Here is a 20,989-nt window from a genome sequence, read left to right as displayed (position 1 = left end):
CCCCAAGCATCTCCAGATGGGTTGAGTTACGCTACCTGGCAAAATTATACTACAATGAATTTATTCTCTCATCCGCACAAGGTGTACAACAAGGTGACCCATTGAGTCCACTGCTATTTTCCTTGACTTTACATCCCTTGGTGAGTCAAATTGCTTCTAAATGTAAACTTGATCTCCAAGCCTGGTATTTGGATGATTGAACTATTGTATGAGATACTCCGGAGGTGTACAAAGCCCTAAGAATATTACAAAGTGAAGGTACAACTAAGGGGTTTCACCTCAACATTAGCAAGACTGAGCTTTTTTGGCCAGACATTGATCCTACAAGCTTAGCTAAAAGTGTTATTTCCAATAATATTAGCAGACCAGTTGGTGGGGGTGAAATCTATAGGAGGTCTTGTGAGTTTAAACACCCATTTCAATAGCAACATAGTCATGGGAAGGGTGAACAAAACCATTCAGCTTATGGATGCTGTCAACAAGCTACATGACCCCACAGGCTGAAGTTTTTCTTTTACACAAATGCACGGGAGTTCTCGAATGTATTTCACCATGAAAAACAAGCTATCCATATTGCAATAACAAAAGGACATGTAAAAAATAAATAATTTATATCTTCTTCCTGATGATTATTATAGAGGAAACAAATATCATCATTATCAGTTGTATGATGTAAATTAGCCTTAACAGGTAGTGCATTATGTATAACCTTCCACTTAAAAATCTGCAACTTGAATGGAATTTTTAACTTCCAGAGCTTCAACCAATAACTCTTGTTTAAGGAAAGGGTGTTTATGGAGAGTTAATATTACATAAATGGTGATAAGTTGAAGCAGTTGAGAATACACAAGTTGAAGACAAAAGCCATATTAACTTATCATGTGATTGCAGATTTAAGGGGATAGTTAAGATAGAGTGCACCTGAAGAGGAGTGAATAATTGATGAAGTTGTTGAACATTCCATTCAACCATATCTGAAATGATAAGTTGAGATGACCATTGAATATCATTAGTGTTAAGATCATTCCAAGAAAATAAAGTTGATGTGTCACTTGGGATCCAATTGTGTTTCCGTATATTGATAGTTGAGCCATCACCCACCTGCTACTTACTGAACTGCTGAACAATCTGAATACCACACATAATGTTTTGCCAAATCCAACTAGAGTTTTTGTTATCAATGGAGGTTCATGTTTGAGATCATGATAAGGAAAATATTTTGACTTTAACAATTGTACATAAGAATCATCTGTGTTATGAATGATATTCCATGCTAAATTTTCTAACATAGCAGAGTTGTAATCATGTAGTTATTTCAGACCTAATCCCCCTAATCATTTAGGCATCTTCATTTTGGACCAAGATATAAGGTGTCTATTCTGATGGTTCAAAAAACTGTTCCACCAGTAATTCCTCTGAATTTGATCCATTTGATGTATAATTGTATCGGTTAATTTCAAGACTTGCATATGATACATACTCATTGTACTTAGAATTGAGTTAAATTGAGTTGTCTTACCATCTTGGTTGATTATTTTGCTACTCCATCCTTGAAGTTTCTCAGACATATGCTCCAAAATAGGCTGACAGTTCTTTGTTCTTGAACGATGCAGCAGTAAAGGTATACCTTAATATTTTTCACCAAGGACCATAATTTTCATATGAATAATGTTAGTAAAATGATTCATGAGAGAAAAAGAAACATTTTTACTAAAGAAAATAGTTGATTTTTGCAGATTCACTACTTTCCCTGAAGCCTTAATAAACTGATCAAGAATATATTGGAGATTCCGTAGATAAGTTGGAGAACAATGTTTTCATGTGCAATGATAATATTGTTTTGAATGTGCAATGATAATATTGTTACTGTGGTAGTTTTCGAAATATTGGAGAAATGTTGAAGAAGGGTATTTTCAATCTCATATGCAGAATCATGCCAAATACCAAATGAATCTTGAACTGCATCTATTTGATTTCTTTTCTTGTCGTAATTTGCAGTTGAATTAAAATAAGATGTATTTCTGTCCGCATCATGTACATGAGTACCATCTTTCTGTATATAAAAGTATTTCCGAATTGATAGAAAATTCTCAAGAGTAGTGAAATTAATAATGGTAGGATGAGAAGAGGGTAAGTTTAAGCTGGTAAAATGTTGAAGTTCTTGATGTATTGAATATATTCTAGATTCAATGTTGCTAAAAGACTCTTTTTCCAAAGCTGAAGTCTATATTTGGTATAATGGTGTTTAGAAGTGAGCTGATAAGAAGGAGATCCAAAAACAGTGTGATTCCAACTATTTTTGACGGTATCAGAACATGAAGCTTGAGAAAACCAACATCTGCAAAGACGAAAAGGAACTGTTGGACGAAAGTCTCGACAAGTTGACAATAGAATCGGTGAATGATTTAAAGAAGCAGGTAGAATATGTTGAAGAAAAGATGTAGTATAACTATTCATCCATAAAACATTAACCAAATCTCTGTATAATCTAGCAGCAGTATGAGCATTATCAGTTATGTGGTTAGACCAAGTTGTAGTAGATCCCGAAAATCCTAAATCAATTAAACCTAATTGCTGAATAATAGGTCTAACTAATCTAGAGTGTTGGTGATGAGAGTTGTGAGAACTCTAGATTTCTGAATCATTCAGTGTGATGTTAATATTACCAGTTAAAATCCACGACAAGTCCACATGAGGTTGCATTTCTTGTAAACATTGCCATTGTTGTTGAATTTCAGTTGGGTCATGAGCTCCATGCATACAACTTATTAAGATATCAGGATATGATGCGAGTGAGTATACAAAATGGCATGTATGTTATGCCTAGCTGTATGCATAATTTCAAGGCCAATACCTAGTTTCTGAGCTATAGATATGCCACCAGACAAACCAACAGAAGGTGTATGCCAGAAATTAGGATATTTAAATTATTGTAAGTAAAAATACATTTTTGAATCCCGAGTTTTGGTTTCGGACAAAAAAAAAATATCTAGATTATATTTACTAATACAAAAGTGAAGGTAATCACGCGCAGAAGGGTTTCCAAACCCTTGATAATTCTAAGAAAGGAGTTTCATGTTTAGAGAAGGGTGAAAGTAAGATAATACAAGAAGTAACGTGAAAATGAGGAAAGTCAAATTCCAGATAAAAAAAAGATCAAAAGGGATTAAAAATACCTACTGATCAGCATCAGTGAGGTTACGATTAAGAAATCAATTCCTTACATCCATGTCTAAAGAAGATGGATCATAATAAATATTGGGTTTTATTTCCCAATATCGGTTTCCTCTCATCGGCTCAATTAATGATTGTTGATAAGGCAGGTAGCTGGTGGAGGCTTGAGCAGGTACATTGTGATGATGACTAGTAGATGCTTGGTCATTAGTAGTAATCTGATCTGACTCATCATCCGAGAGAACAACAATATTCATATTTCTTCTTTTTTTTCGACGAGTGAAAGTACGACATCCAACTCCAGGATTAGAGCTGACAGGAACTAAAGCATTATTAGAATGAGATATTGCTTTATTAGGTGGTGCAACTGAGGAATCAGATTGAGAATCTGTAGCAGTAAAATAAGAGATATGCATTCCATATAAAGTACCAAGATGAACAGTAATAGGTTTTCGTAAGAAAGATCTTATTTGATGACCACGTTGTATAAAAAGATTAGCCAATTGTTGAGGGTTTCTGTCAGGTAAATCAACTGGCTCCAAAGCAGGACCAAAATTTATTACAATTATTTCCATATGCATTCTCTTATTCTTTCGATCTGCATAAAGTCTAGTATCATGAGATAGGGCTTTACATTCATCAGATAGTTTGTAACGATGTTTTTCAAAAAAGAAGCCAACCCATATTGTAACTCTTGCAGCATTGGCAACATGAATTCCTTTTATCATGGGGGTAGTTATCTGAACCTTAACTAGTGCTCTGAATTTGTTGGAAGCAGTGGGGTGGACACCATCAGGCTCAACTACAATAGTTTCTCCCATAATATTACCAAAGAGGGTAAGGATTTCTGGATATGTAATTTCCGGTAGTAGATATTTGTACTCCATCCAAAAGGGTAATGTGTCAAAGTTCAATTTATGATATGGATAGGAAGGGTGCCAGTCTCTAAGAACTATGAGATAACCATCAAAATTCCATGTTCCTCCAAACAAGATAGCATCTTTATAATATGTTGTGCAAAATCGAATTGCGAAAATATTAGGTTCAAGAAATCTCACCATAAGCTGCCATTGATTATCCCTTTTGAGATGAGGCCATATGAAACAAGCAGCTTTTTTAACATTTTGCCACAACATGATTCCCGGAGCATATAGTTTACCAGCCAAACAAATTTTCCAATCTTTAATACCTTGGGAGAGTTGAGAGAGAGTTGTAGTAGAGTGAGTTACAACTCTTTCCTTTTCAGGATGATCTGCTAAATTGATACCTTCCGTTTGTTGAGAGAGTTATTGATGTAATCAGACATTGTAAGAAGGTGAAACAAAAGCCGCAGAGAAAGATAATTAAAAGGTAATTGAAGAAACCAGTTTGAGAAGGTATTTAAAGAAAATTCAGAGTAGGTAGGTGTAAAGATGATGCTGATATTTCGATGATAAGTGTTAATGAGTATTGATAAAAGAGCAAGTGAGTAATAGAAATGATGAACACGTGTTGTTTCAATTGATGTTATGGTGTGATGCCAAGAATTAAAGTTTATGTAGATATTCTTGAAGTTCCACGTATCAATTGAGAGTAGAAGTCGAGTAATAAGATAATAAAGATGCACCACTGCATATAAGTTAAGCCAACAAATCTTTACCCAATGAAAAGTGAGCCAATTGAAGATGATAGACATAGATGCAACCTCTGATGCTGACAACCAGGCTTTAAAGTTGCACAACTGTGAACAAGATATCAAAGAAGACATGAAATAAATTAAAATCAATAAACAGGGAATCAGAATCAAACAACAAGGTTAAGAGAAGAAAACCTCAAAACTTGTAAGATTCTAGTACATCAAAAAAAAGGGAAAAATTAAAATAAACAAATTTATAACTAAAGGATAAGGATGAAGAAATTAGGTTTAGCAAATTAAAAACAGGTAAAAATTGGAGTGGAAAGCGACAACTAGAAGGACAAGAGAAGACATAAAAATTGAATTAGACGGTGATTGATGCAAAACAAGAAAAGGTAACGGGATCTGAGAAGGGTTGAATAAAGTTGATTTTTCGCTTGACTTTCGTAGGTAGGGTGAATGGATTCGAAGAGGGTTGTCTAAAGTTGACTATTCGCTTGACTTTCGCAGATAAAGTCAAAAGCTCGTGTTACTTTCCACGCCATGTTTTAAAACAATTCTTGGGATATTTATTCAATTTCCACTTTTTATACGTCATCATCACTCATCACACGAAAGGTTATTTGTGTAGACTACACTTGACGAAACTTAATTTGCGAAACCGAAGAACGAGAGATGCCGAGTAGTTGTTAACCGGCGAATCATGGTCCGGAGGCTTCAGCAGAAAAATTAGAAACAATAAAGTTGTTATTGTTGTGGCAGTTGAACAGTTCCCCCGGAAGGCAAAATCCACTAGGCCCACTACAGTACGCTCCATTTATTTTTAGTTAGTTATCACGAACACCACACTCACACTTTTAACATACGTGTCATTTTCAGCCCGCCTTCTCTCGCCACGCAAACATACACCTCCATGACTCTCACTATTTCCCATTTTTCTTTTTCTATACCAAGATTTTTTCCCGTCTGATTCTGTCTATGCACAAATTTAATAGTCTTACTCACGTTGCTTGTTTTTCCTCATTTGTAATTTCAGTTTCTCTGGCTCTTAATTCGTCTTAGCTACTTGCTTTTAACTGATTAATGGAAGTTCCAGTTAGGTGTCTCGTGAAGTTATGGAAGTTTTATATCCTTCGTGCCTATCTTCCTATTGCTCCTTGTTCTCGGCCTTATCAAAGGTACTTCATATGATCAAACTAAAAAGCCTATTCCCTTTTTCTTGCATCTTTGAGCACATTAAGTAGCCTTCTTATAACAAGCTTTGAACTTTGGTTGCGGCCAACATGATCATTTTTCTGTTTCTGATACTTATGTTCTTAATGTTACAGCTGCATTGGTTGGTCCTGCTGTTGCTAGCATTGTCTTTGCAGAGAATTCAGCCGTGATAATTGGACTTTGGCCTGCACATTTCATATGGACTTACTACTGTGTAATAAAGTATGAATCTTTGTTCCTCTCAAGTTTTTGCCTCCGTTTTAGCTAAACTACCTAGTTTCAATTAAACCCCAGATGTTCATCTTGCTTTACCGTTTATCCCTGTTTATAATGTTGGTGCAGAACGAAGAGGCTTGGGTTAACTTTGAAGATTTTTGTATTGGTTTCTTTGCCTCTACCTTTGGTCATTTGGCCTGTTATTGGAATCGTTGCAAACCTTCTACTTGGTATTGGTTACGGGTTTTTCAATCCCTTAATCGCAACATTTGAAGCCACAGGGAAGAATGTCATGGAAAAAGCTTGCCATTACTTTTATGTAAGATTTTCTATTCCATTATGCTAATAGACATGATTGCATAACTATATCCATCTCGATCATGAACTACTACTAAGTTGGTTACGAATTCATAAATATGTCAGGACGGCTCTTGGAGCACTATTAAAGGGGGTTGTATGACCGTGGAAGATTTCACGGACTTCTGCTTCCATTCATACTTCTCTTTCATGGATGAACTGAGTGAACAAATTCGTGACGATGAAAAGCCAATGGATATCAAGTATGGAACAAACCGTTGGTATCTTCTATTCCACTGTTGAGACTAAGCCAAAATACTCATTCATATTCGTGCCATTGTTTTCTTGTTGGTAGGTTACTGAAGCGGCCAAGTTGTTTAGTAGTCAGTCTCCTGGCTATTCCTGTAGATGTCACTATAATCACGGCTGTTGCATTGTGGAAAAGCCCTTACATGTTGGTTAAAGGATGGAACAGGTTACTGGAAGATTTGGTTGGACGAAAAGGGCAATTCGTGGAATCAGTATGCGTCCCATTTGCTGGTCTTGCCATCATCTTATGGCCTATAGCAGTAGTGGCAGCTTTTATCAGTTCTTTCCTCAGCAGCTTCTTTTTAGGATTATATGCCGGAGTTATTGTCCATCAGGTTTGTAGTATCTATCATATATCCCGTTCCCACTTGAATTTATTTTGGATTCTTTTTTACTTCTATGGATTCATGCAATTTTGGTCTGCATTTGAATATCAATTACAAATTGTGTATCAGGAAAACTCTATAAGGATGGGGCTTACTTACATTGTATCCGTGATTTCTCTGTTTGATGAATATACAAATGACTGCTTTACTTTAGAGAAGGATCCTGCCTCCCCCAGGTATTTTTCTGATTAGTTATTGCTCTCAAGCGAGAATTTAGTGTACATTTTCTTTAAAAATTGGTTTTGGAAACTAACACCACCATGGAACAAGAATTGACGGCCACACACCGATGACTCCATCGGGGTAGGATAAAAGTGTTGGTTGTTCTACTCGGAATGGTGGCAATAACTCTTCTGATGGGGAAGTGAGTTACATCACATGAATCTTCTTCCAGCTTCTGTGTATACCAAAATTTTTGATTTTTCAAACCAAATTTTCTATTGAACGTGTGATTATCTTTGCACATATATTTATTTATTCGATGCTGAGTCACAGTCGTTGTGACAGCCAGGCCGAAATACCGTAGAAACATGAAAACCAGTTCAAGTCTCCCTGGGAGAACAATCTCAATGGAGAAGGATAACAATCATTGTCAGAACTGCGAGAAAATTATCTCCGCCGGGTCGAAGTTGGTTTCAGAAAAGTTGAGGTTGAAGTGGGGTATCCAACAATTAAAACCAATCCAGGTACTAAAATTCAGTATCGGAACTCTTTATACAAACTGTTGTCAGCCACATTCTCACTTTAAATATGTGTTGTAGGTGTGGGACTGGTTGTTCCGATCTTGTGAGGTAAATGGCCGGGTTCTTCTCCATGGAGGACTTATTGATACGAAAGAATACATTTTGAAGGGAATAGATTTACCAATTTGGGTTGAGTATCCCTATGGGGGTGGTGGGTAGGGGGTGAAGGTATGATATCCACCTAGTCAACAAACTCCTAAAGACTAAAGGTAGTCACATCAACTTGACAATGCTGCTCATTGATTTTAGGTAATGCATTTAATATGGTAGATACAACTACAATGTTGAGAGAAGTGAGACTCTATTCCCAAGCATCTCCAGATGGGTTGAGTTACCCCACCTTCAAAATTATACAACGGATCCATTCTCTCATCTGCACAAGGTGTCTAATTAAGTCAACTGCTATTTTCCTTGACTTTACATCCCTTGGTAATTCAAATTGTTTCTCAATGTAAACTTGAACTCCAAGCCTGGTATTTGGATGATTGAACTATTGTAGGAGATACTCTGGAGGTGTACAAAGCTCTAAGAATATTAGAAAGTGAAAAGACGAGGGTACCCAAATATACCTCAAGCTAAAACATTTCCTCCTATAAGTCCTTTCTCCGAAAGTGATTGTCTATGGACTGAGTCGACAACACAACTAACCGGTTCACACATCGTGTGATCGTCTATGGATACGAGATCGAGACAATACAACAACGAAGTATGTTTACTTGATACAAAGGTTCGGACTTAACCAAACACAATAGGATTGCTTATCAAGTAAATATGAATTAACGTTTGTGTAATTTACTTTAATTATAATAAAACAATTATATTGCGGAAATATAAATTAAATGACACAACAAGATTTTGTTAACGAGAAAAACCGCAAATGCAGAAAAATTCCGGGACCTTGTCCAGAATTGAATAATCTCATGATTAAGCCGCTATACAAAATAATACCAACTTCGTATAGTTGAGACCAAGCAACTAAACCTATAGTTCACCTAGTTCCGTTTGTATTCCCATGCCTCCAACTTATGAATAAGTCACGTACTTGGAACAATTCCTTTGGTTCGTATTCCAAACAGTAAAGGAACAACAAATCTGTTTGGTATCAACTCTCTTCAACCAAGTGATATGAGTCGGACAAAGGCTCTTCTGTTTATCTTAACATAAACTCTTTCGTCAGGTTCTTAGATCTATCTTATGTTCAATTACCCAAGGTAATCATTAAGATTTTGCAATCAATACTTTTAATCACAAAGAACCGTATTGATGCCGATCTACTCAACTAATCAATCCAATCTACCACAAGGATAAACCGATTATAGTTGGATCCTCTTTTTACCGAAACAAGTATTGTGCGCACCAAAGATTTATATAACCAAGTCAGAAATCTTCGATCTCTTCTTTGTTTTCAAATCTTCTTAGATCTTCAAGAAACACCTGCACTCAACTATTTGAATCTCTTGTGATCAATCACACACAGAGCGGAGTCTGTTAACAATGAATTATCACAAGATCGTCTTTAGCACTAACAACAGTCTAAAGATCCCTGTCGAAACTTCGAACTAGTTTGAGTGAATCTTATATCAGAAGAGAATATTTTCAAGCATAAACAAACTCGGTGCAATCAAAGTTCAACCACCGTTAGTCAATCAAATCAATCGAAAACAAAAAATAAACCGCAATTATCTTGTTTCCCACCAACGGTACTCGTAGAGCTTCTCAATCCCAACGAAGACTTTAAATTGAGCGGCCGTAAGAGATTTCGCCTAATTAGGTTACTCTCCTCTCTGAATAGGCGACTTCACCAGTAACAGTACAACAGAGGAAGTTTACTGTCACGAAGGATTAGCTTGCCCGAAATGCAAACTTCAAGTATTTATAGACAAGGAAGTTTGGAAACCAAGGAATTTCCAAAACCGAAAATATTCTCAAGATATTCAATAATAATTTTTCCAAATTCGGTTTCATAATTCCTGAGAATGCTCTGTCCAAAATATTGATCGAAAATCTCCTTGGAAAATCTTTAACTAGCAAATGCACATTACTAATTCTTATTATCCATATATATAATTAAAAACCTTAATTAAAAGATTCTTAACTTATTTTATTTCAATCCTGGGATTTACTTCCTTTTAGCTGTTAAGGAATATCTTTGAACAATAAAAGATACGCATTAATGCATGTGTTCAAAGTGTGTCGACATCCTTACTTTGTAAGTACTATTTCATACTTACACACTTGAAACCGATTTACCATGCTTCAAAACTAGTTTAGAATTGGTTCATCTGACTTCCAAGAGCTATGTGATTGATTAAGAACACTCAATCACAAATCATGGGTTTAACGGTTCTACCAAAACAAGTTTCGGTTCTACCTCCATGTGAGTACTGTGCATAGTCACACTAGCTTCCCAAAATTCGGTTGACTAGGTACCAGGATCGGTTCCCCACATATACATGGTATCTAACTTATATGTGTTGCACATGTCCATAGGATCGGTTCTTCTTTTCCTAAAAACGTGTTGCACATGTCCATAGGATCGGTTCCCCTTTCTGCTATAAACCTTGCTGCAACCCATACAAGGATCGATTCCCCTTTGTGATGTGTTGCACCTCTTACTAGGATCGGTTCCCCTTTACCCAGAGTTATGTCTTACAAACTACACAAACTCGATCATACCATCAGGTGATTACTTAAGATCGGTTTCACTAATAAAAGTCATACCAATACAAAAGTCAGACCTTATGTGAATAGTTTTACCAAGAACAAAAACAAGTCATGAGCGGTTATACTAATATCACATATTGGTCGTTCAAAAGATATGCAATGAATAACAACCCCAATAACGCCTGGCGATTTCCTTTTCGATTCACAAACAACGTTCATGAACTTACTTCCTTAAAACACATGTAAAACATTGTGTCCTAGGATGAAATCTTCACCTCATACCCATACATAATCGTAGTAGCATTCAAACGATTATGTCGATGTACTATATACAAAGTTTAATGGTTAAGAAATAAACCTCGTATTGTATTCCTTAATACTATGTCTATCTAGAGTGTTCATGCTTCGCAGTTTTGTTTTCAATATGCACGACTTGAAAGATACGTTAGGGAATGAAACATTTCAAGTCAAATATCACTAACTTCAAGTGGAAGGATGATTTTGTGGTTGTATCTCCTTACTTCTTCACTTCTTCAAGTCTTCGCAATACTTGTAATGTCTCACGTCCTAATACTTTCAAGCTAACCTATACGAAGTTGACTCTAGTACATTTAATCAAGCGACTCTTGAATGAGTTTTGTTTCACTCTAAAAATCTCCCCCTTTGTCAATTTTAGTGACAAAACTCTTACAACATATGGATAAACAAATTACAAGAATTTATTACACATACGCTTGATTCCCGAATTTAACAACACATAACCTGTATACATTCAATCCTTAAAAATGTCGATGTTGACATTATAATAACAAAGCTCATACTCCCCCTAAAGGTGAGATAGGTAGATTTTCAATCCTCACGTCTTTGTTATACCAAATCATATGATATGTTACCCCCCCTTAGTCTATGCTTTTCCTCTTTCGTTAGATAAAACGTTCAAGCACCAATGTCCTTCTTCCCCAGTGACACCAATCAATATAAAATTGACACCAACATCACTTGTTTACTCCATATATTTCTCCCTCTTTTTGTCACAAAATGACAAAGAAACGAAAAAATAAAGGACAACACGAAAAGGATCTTACAAATCTCAATAGACTTGCAACCTGTTGAGTCAAGAACGAGGGTTCCACACATCATTTTTGATAACCAATATCAAAACCGAAACTACAAAGTAATTATGTTTTGATATGTTATCATGGAAATAATTTCCCAAAGCAATTTTCCCAACTAGTTTAGCAAACCAAAAATAAACTAAGCACATTAGATCCTTTGCTAAACCGATTGTACAAATACAATCGCTTCATTTGACAATACCAAAATAAAGATAACTCTATTTTTCTCATTGGGTTCTAATTATCCATATAACTTAGACCTTTAGAATTTAAACAAGCCAAATACTAGGTTAGTTAACTGGCATTTCTTGTTAAGGCATTCGATTAGACTTGAATAACCGAAACCTCCACTTTGATAAGTCTAACTAAGATCAGAATTAACTTAGTTTCTCTTATCCGGAATCGAACTGGACTAAACAATTCATCCCGTAAACCTATCTTTTGTTAAGCCATAAATAATTCATACAAACCAAAACAAATAAACTTGCATAATTATTCACCTCAACCGGAAGCAATTAAAACAACATAAACATTAAAGCATTGCAATTGCACCGAAAATTTTGTAAGCCTAAACAATTGATACCACACAACAAAGTAACATAACAATAGTTTTTCTTAACCGAAACCAATTGAATCACGCACACATCCATACACACATAATGGAATAAAAACATCAATTGTACCAAAATTTTATTAAGAAAAAACAAAAAGATATAAGCAATAACATCAGGCTTTTCTTAAACAAGAAAACAATTAACTAACAAGATTGTTACCTCAATTTCGCATCCACTTCTCCAATATGATTGCATCTTCTTCTTCCAGGGAGATTGATACTGAAATACCATTATGTTGTCATCCTTATGCAAAACAAAAGAATAAAAACAACCAACCTTTACCAGAGAAAGGTTGAAAACTGGTTTTTAACTATTGCAAGCAAAAGTTGAAACCCACGAAACACATATGCTTTTATGCTAAACCAAAACCGATTCAACATATTGTGACTTTTTCACATATTGTTTCTATCAGAACCCCTCATGATCCTTTGATAAATCCTACCAACATGGGCTAGAACTTAATCCTGCTAAATTAAAAAGTCACCCAAACCATAAGGGTTCACAACATATTATGAGATCAAATATCAAGGTAATAAGACCGAAATCAAACTCATAAAAATACATAGCAATAAATAAAGCATTCAAGCACATGCTATGTAAATTAAAACCTATCACAAGAAAAATTATAAATCAAATAAATTTATTCATAATAGTTTTTATTCATAATAGACTTAATACAATCAATGAAAGAAATCAAAAATTAATGTCTATTTTAGCTTAATCATTGGGAAGGACATTCCTAGGGATCAATTGCTTTTTGTCGCTCTTCTTCAATTTTTGATTCTTGATCCCAAAACTATGATTCACATCTTTGAATACCTTTAAGAGTTTCTGCATCTTTTCGAGCAGCAAATCCCATCTTTTTCTGAAAACTGTCAAGTTGTTTTCCAAGACCTTCAAGATGAACAAGAAGAGAATTTTTTTGAAGGAATTTGGTGAAATCCTCATACCACTCATTTTATTACTGTATTGTCCTCCAATAATTTGACCTATAGTCTTATTAGAGACAATCGTAATGGTTCTCATGTCATCGATTTCATCTCCTGAGATGAATTTGCAAATCTTTGTAATTATACAGGGAAAACCGAGATGCCTCTTTATTCCTTGAGAGGAAATAGAATCTGAGATTTTCATCATTTGGCTAACAATAATTCCACAAAGATCAATTTGAGAGTCCTCTTTCAACAGGAAATAGACAAACTCTGTAAAGTCCTTATCCCAAACTGACTTATCTCTTGTACTTGCAAAAAGGGTAGCTAATGCAAGTTTACCAAATACCCTTAGGTGGAAGGGTACATGTTTTGTTGGTAATCTACCTTTTCCCCATTCTGTTGATCTCCCAGTGAGATTTATTGAAATGATATCGTGATCAATTTCAACTCCAGTAATCAAGTGACTACATTCCTCATTGTAATTAATATCATTAGATATTGTCTTACGACCAACATAATAGATTCCTTGACCAACAAGAGTAACAAAAGAAAGTTTTTTTATGATCAACATTATGAATATTTGCATAAAAAACTCTTACCAAATCAGGTGAATATTTTTCAAAACCAAAAAGTTTTCCCCAGTTTCGATCTTGAACAAACTTCACATAATCCTTATCTTGGACATCTGGATCAAATTTCTTTTCAGTGGTAAAATCCATTCTCTTGAGAGTTTCGTATTTCCTGAAACTAGAGCTGTCAACGAACCTAGCAAAATCATGCTTGTTATCAATGCTGTTAGGAAATCGGATTTTATCAATGTCTTCACTTCTGATCCGATTATTAACGGATTTGGTTCTTGATTTCCTTTTTCTCATACTCGTGAAAATATGAAAAACCCTAGTTACGATTTTGACTAATCTTCCCCAATATGTTCGAACACATAGCAAGAGGTTATCTTTTATAGGAAGACTTGAAATCACAGACCGAAAACAACTAGTTTTAGGAAACAAAATCGGAAACCAAGGCTTGTGAGGAAACAATTCCGATTTTATATCTAGGTCTTTCTTTTGGAAACCCGTTTTTTCATGGACTGGATCTTTGTTTCGGATTGATTCCAAGTTTTTGTCCAAAAGTCTGTTTACTCTTTTATTACCAGGATTTCATAATATTACTTGAAGTTTATTCAAGAATTTTCTATTAGAGTATACATAAATAATTTTGAACAAAGTATGATACTTGTTAAAAATATCATCAGAATCATATTTCCTATAATGTTTCAAAAGATCACTTGCTTTATTAAAACAATTGTGAGGTATATGAAGCAAACCATTGTTAATAGAATTATTAACTGAAAATCATTCCTTGTAGGAATACATATTTTCCAAAAACAAATCCTAGAAAGCGAAACATTGACAATATTAGATCTGAAAATGTACACGTATATACTTCGGTAGACCATCCAAAATATATTTAAGATTCCTGATTTTCTCATAACACAAGAGCCGAGGTTCATAAAAATCCTAAGTAGAATCTTATGCATTTTCAATATATGACTTGCCTCATAGGGAATTGTACCATTGTTACATAACATAATGACGTACAATCCTATAATAGCTAAAGGATCGTGTAAGTCACTCAAGACATACATATGCACAATTCCCAACAGGTTTAGGGATAAAAGTATTACATACTTCATACGTGTTTTCCACCATGATCTTTTAAAGTAGTCAAATCTTCCATTACGTTAACTGAATCAGACATAGATTCAATTCTTATAGGATGGATCGCACCAAACACGGATTGTTAGATCTTTTCGTGTTTGCCTGCTCTGATACCAATTGAAAAGGCGAGGGTACCCAAATATACCTCAAGCTAAAAATTTTCCTTACTATAAGTCCTTTCTTCGAAAATGATTGTGTATGGACTGAGTCGAGACAATACAACTAATCGGTTCACACTTCATGCGATCGTCTATGGATACGAGATCGAGCCAATACAACAACGAAGTATGTTTACTTGACACAAAGGTTCGGACTTAACCAAACACAATAGGATTGCTTATCAAGTAAATATGAATTAACGTTTGTGTAATTTACTTTAATTATAATAAAACAATTATAATGCGGAAATATAAAGTAAATGACAACACAAGATTTTGTTAACGAGGAAAACCGCAAATGCAGAAAAACCCCGGAACCTTGTCCAGAATTGAATACTCTCAGGATTAAGCCGCTATACAAAATAATACAAACTTCGTATAGTTGAGACCAAGCAACTAAACCTATAGTTCACCTAGTTCCGTCTGTATTCCCACGCCTCCAACTTATGAATAAGTCACGTACTTGGAACAATTCCTTTGGTTCGTATTCCAAACAGTAAAGGAACAACAAATCTGTTTGGTATCAACTCTCTTCAACCAAGTGATATGAGTCGGACAAAGGCTCTTCTATTTATCTTAACATAAACTCTTTCATCAGGTTCTTAGATCTATCTTATGTTCAATTACCCAAGGTAATCATTAAGATTTTGCAATCAATACTTTTAACCACAAAGAACCGTATTGATGCCGATCTACTCAACTAATCAATCCAATCTACCACAAGGATAAACCGATTATAGTTGGATCCTCTTTTTACCGAAACAAGTATTGTGCACACCAACGATTTATATAACCAAGTCAGAAATATTATATCTCTTCTTTGTCTTCAAATCTTCTTAGATCTTCAATAAACACCTGCACACAACTACTTGGATCTCTTGTGATCAATCACACACAGTACGGAGTCTGTTAATAATGGATTATCACAAGATCGTCTTTAGCACTAACAACAGTCTAAAGATCCCTGTCGAAACTTCGAACTAGTTTGCATGAATCTTATATCAGAATAAAAGATTCTCAAACATAAACAAACTAGGTGAAATCAAAGTCCACCCACCGTTAGTCAATCAAATCAATCAAAAACAAAAGATAAAACCGCAATTATCTAGTTTCCCACCAACGGTACTCGTAGATATTCTCAATCCCAAAGAAGACTTTAAATTGAGCGGTCGTAAGAGATTTCGCCTAATCAGGTTACTCTCCTCTCCGAATAGGTGGCTTCACCAGTAACGGTACAACAGAGGAAGTTTACTGTCACGAAGGATTAGTTTGCCCGAAATGCAAACTTCAAATATTTATAGACAAGGAAGTTTGGACACCAAGGAATTTCCAAAACCGAAAATATTCTCAAGATATTCAATAATAATTTTTCCAAATTCGGTTTTCATAATTCCTGAGAATGCTCTTTCCAAAATATTAATCAAAAATCTCCTTGGAAAATATTTAACCAGCAAATGCACATTATTAATTCTTATTTTCTATATATATATAATTAAAAACCTCAATTAAAAGATTCTTAACTTATTTAATTTCGATCCTGGGATTTACTTCCTTTAGCTGTTTAGGAATATCTTTGAACAATAAAAGATACGCATGAATGCATGTGTTCAAAGTGTGTCGACATCCTTACTTTGTAAGTCCTCTTTCATACTTACACACTTGAAACCGATTTACCACGCTTCCAAACTAGTTTAGAATTGGTTCATCTGACTTTCAAGAGCTATGTGATTGATTAAGAACACTCAATCACAAATCATGGGTTTAACGGTTCTACCAAAAAAGTTTCGGTTCTACCTCCAAGTGAGTACTGTGCATAGTCACACTAGCTTCCCAAAATTCGGTTGACTAGGTACTAGGTTCGGTTCCCACATATACATGGTATTTAACTTATATGTGTTGCATATGTCCATAGGATCGGTTCTCCTTTTCCTAAAAACGTGTTGCACATGTCCATAGGATCGGTTCCCCTTTCTGTTATAAACCTTGCTGCACCCCATACTAGGATCGATTCCCCTTTGTGATGTGTTGCACCTCTTACTAGGATCGGTTCCCCTTTACCCAGAGTTATGTCTTACAAACTACACAAACTCGATCATACCATCAGGTGATTACTTAAGATCGGTTTCACTAATAAAAGTCATACCAATACAAAAGTCAGGCCTTATGTGAATAGTTTTACCAAGAACAAAAACAAGTCATGAGCGGTTATACTAATATCACATATTGGTCGTTCAAAAGATATGCAATGAATAACAACCCCAATAACGCCTGGCGATTTCCTTTTCGATTCACAAACAACGTTCATGAACTTACTTCCTTAAAACACATGTAAAACATCGTGTCCTAGGATGAAATCTTCACCTCATACCCATACATAATCGTAGTAGCATTCAAATGATTATGTCGATGTACTATATACAAAGTTTAATGGTTAAGAAATAAACCTCGTATTGTATTCCTTAATACTATGTCTATCTGGAGTGTTCATGCTTCACAGTTTTGTTTTCAATATGCACGATTTGAAAGATACGTTAGGGAATGAAACAGTTCAAGTCAAATATCACTAACCTCAAGTGGAAGGATGATGTTGTGGTTGTATCTCCTTACTTCATCACTTCTTCAAGTCTTCGCAATACTTGTAATGTCTCATATCCTAATACTTTCAAGCTAACCTATACGAAGTTGACTCTAGTAAATTTAATCAAGCGACTCTTAAATGAGTTTTGGTTCACTAAAATATGACAACCAAACTTGACATACCAACGCTTGGTGGATTCAACCGAGCTATGCTCTAACACAAAGTGAAGGTCCAGCTAAAGGGTTGCACCTCAACATTAGCAAGACTGAGTTGTTTTGGTCAAACATTTATCCTAGAAGCTCCATTGAAAGTGTTATTTCCAATAATATTAGCTGAGCAGTTGGTGGGGTGAAACTGCTAGGAGGTCTTGTGAGTTTAAACACCCATTTCAGTAGCAACATAGTCATGGGAAGGGTGAACAAAACCATTCATCTTATGGATGCTGTCAAAAAGCTACATGACCCACAAGCTGAAATTTTTCTTCTACACAAATGCAGGGGAGTTCTAGACTGTATTTCACCATGAGAAACAAGATCTCCAGATTGCAACAACAAAAGGGCATTTAGAAAACAAATGATTTATATTTTTTCCTGATGAGTATTACAGAGGATACAAATATCATCATTATCAGTTGTATGATGTAAATTAGCTTTAAATGTTAGTGCTTTATGTATAACCTTCCACATAAAAATCTGCAACTCTTGAATGGAATTTTTAACTTCCAAAACTTCAAATAATACTGCATAAATTGTGATAAGTTGAAGCAGTTAATAATATACAAGTTCAAGACATAAGCCATATTAACTTATCATGTGATTGCAGATTTAAGGGGATAGTTAAGATAGAGTGCACCTGAAGAGGAGCGAATAATTGACGAAGAAGTTGAACATTCCATTCAGCCATATCTGAAATGATAAGTTGAGATGCCCATTAAATATCATTGGTGTTAAGATCATTCCAAGAAAATAAAGTTGATGTTTCACTTGGGATCCAATTGTGTTCCCATATATTGATGGTTGAGTTGTCACCTACCGGCCATTTACTGAACTGCTGAACAATCTAAATACCATGCATAATGTTTTGCCAAATCCAACTAGAGTTTTTGTTATCAGCGGAGGTTCATGTTTGAGATCATGATAAGGAAAATATTTTGACTTTAACAGTTGTAAATAAGAATCATTTGGTTTTTGAATGATATTTCATGCTAATTCGCTAACATAACAGAGTTGTAATGTTGTAGTTGTTTCAGACCTAATCCCCATAATCTTTTAGGCATGTTCATTTTTGACCAAGATATAAAGTGTCTATTCTGATGATTCAAAGAACTGTTCCACCAGTAATTCCTCCGAATTTGATCCATTTGATGTATAATTTTGTATGGTAATTTCAGGACTTGCATATGATACATACTCATTGTACTGAAAATTGAGTTCAGTTGAGTTGCATGTCTTACCGGCTTGGTTGATTATTTTGCAACTCCATCCTTGAAGTTTCGCAGACATATGCTAAAAAATAGGCTGGCAGTTTTTTGTTCTTGAACAATGCGACAGTAGAGGTATACCTAAATATTTTTCACCAAGGATCATAATTTTCATATGAAGAATGTTAGTAAAGTGATTCCTGAGAAAAGGAGAAACATTTTTTTACTAAAGAACATAGTTTATTTTTGCAGATTCACAATGTAATGACTCATCCCTCCACCGATACTGTCCCCACTTAGCCATTGCGGTTATCCGGCAGTGTGGGGTTTTCAACAGGCATTGCTGCGGTATTCCAGCAGAAACTTCCCGGATGGTCACCCATCCCTGGATTACTCCCCCCGAGCACGCTTAACTGCAGAGTTTTCTACCAACTATGGAGCCAATTGTGCTGAAAAGGCCTCGGTGTTAGGAAAGGACAAATGATTACTTACATTCCATTCGGCAAACCACTGCCGAATATCGGGGTATTACAATACCACCACCTTAAATTGGAGCCGTCCTCGGCTCTAGAATATATTAAAGCCCAGATCTCCGACATTCCCTGCCCCTCATGAGAAGCACCTGGACCAACCCCGTCCAGTGTACCTTCCCACCCTCGGCAGGTGACCTGTCGTCGGCTCTGATACCATTCGTAATGACCCATCCCTCCACCGATACTGTCCCCACTTAGCCATTGCGGTTATCCGGCAGTGTGGGGTTTTCAACGGGCATTGCTGCGGTATTCCAGCGGAAACTTCCCGGATGGTCACCCATCCCTGGATTGCTCCCGCCCGAGCACGCTTAACTGTAGAGTTTTCTACCAACTCTGGAGCCAATTGTGCTGAAAAAGCCTCGGTGTTAGGAAAGGAAAAATCATTACTTACATTCCATTCGGCTAACCACTGCCGAATATCGGGGTATTACACACAACTTTCCATGAAGCCTTAATTAATAAACTAATCAATGTCAGTAGATAAGTCCATAGTAGTTGTGATCAATTACGAAACTTGTTCTTGTAGAATTCGTATTAGAAAGATAGATAACAAGTCATAGTTGACAGAACTCGGACTCGATTATTTGGATACGACTACATTGACCTTGGATATTGATTTTTGAGATACTCCAAGTACTCCTCTATACAATCAGGTTCACATACTTTATTTTCTTGACTTTCTGATTCTGAAGAAAAAGAGATACAAACTCTATATACATATTGTTCAAGGATATTTAAGTTGAACTACTTGTAATTGTATTAGGTTTTTTTCCATACAGATTTTCGAACGAAAAAGTTGGTGGTGTACTTGGTACCCTCTCCTTTTCACCGTTTGCTATCATTATTGTTAGAGTATAGCTCGGTTGAACCCACCAAGCGTTGGTATGTTAAGTTTGGTTGTCATATTTTAGTGAATCAAAACTCATTTAAAGAGTCGCTTGATTATATACTAGAGTCAACTTCGTATAGGTTAGCTTGAAAGTATTAGGATATGAGACATTACAAGTATTACGTGAAGACTTGAATAATGTGAAGAAGTAAGGAGCTACAACGACGACATCATCCTTCCACTTGAGGTGGGTAATATTTGGCTTGAACTGTTTTATTCCCTAACGTATCTTTCAAGTCGTGCATATTGAAAACAAAACTGCGAAACTATGAATGATTATACTCTAGTTAGACGTAGTATTAAGGAATACAATACAAAGTATAACACTTATCTTTTGAACTTCGTATATAAGACATCGACATAATCGTTTGAATGCTATTGTGATTATGTATGGGTATGAGGTGAAGATT

General features: G+C 35.5%; 1 pseudogene; it reads left to right on the top strand.

Moving 5' to 3' along the window:
- Positions 1–5,872: 5,872 nt before the first annotated feature.
- LOC113351835 lies at positions 5,873–8,114 on the top strand (annotated as a pseudogene).
- Positions 8,115–20,989: the final 12,875 nt, after the last annotated feature.

Source organism: Papaver somniferum, chromosome 2 (genome assembly GCF_003573695.1).
Source record: "Papaver somniferum cultivar HN1 chromosome 2, ASM357369v1, whole genome shotgun sequence".
NCBI classification, from domain to species: Eukaryota; Viridiplantae; Streptophyta; class Magnoliopsida; order Ranunculales; family Papaveraceae; genus Papaver; species Papaver somniferum.
Note: the sequence above shows the minus strand (reverse complement) of the source record. Positions and strands in the feature narration are given on the sequence as shown.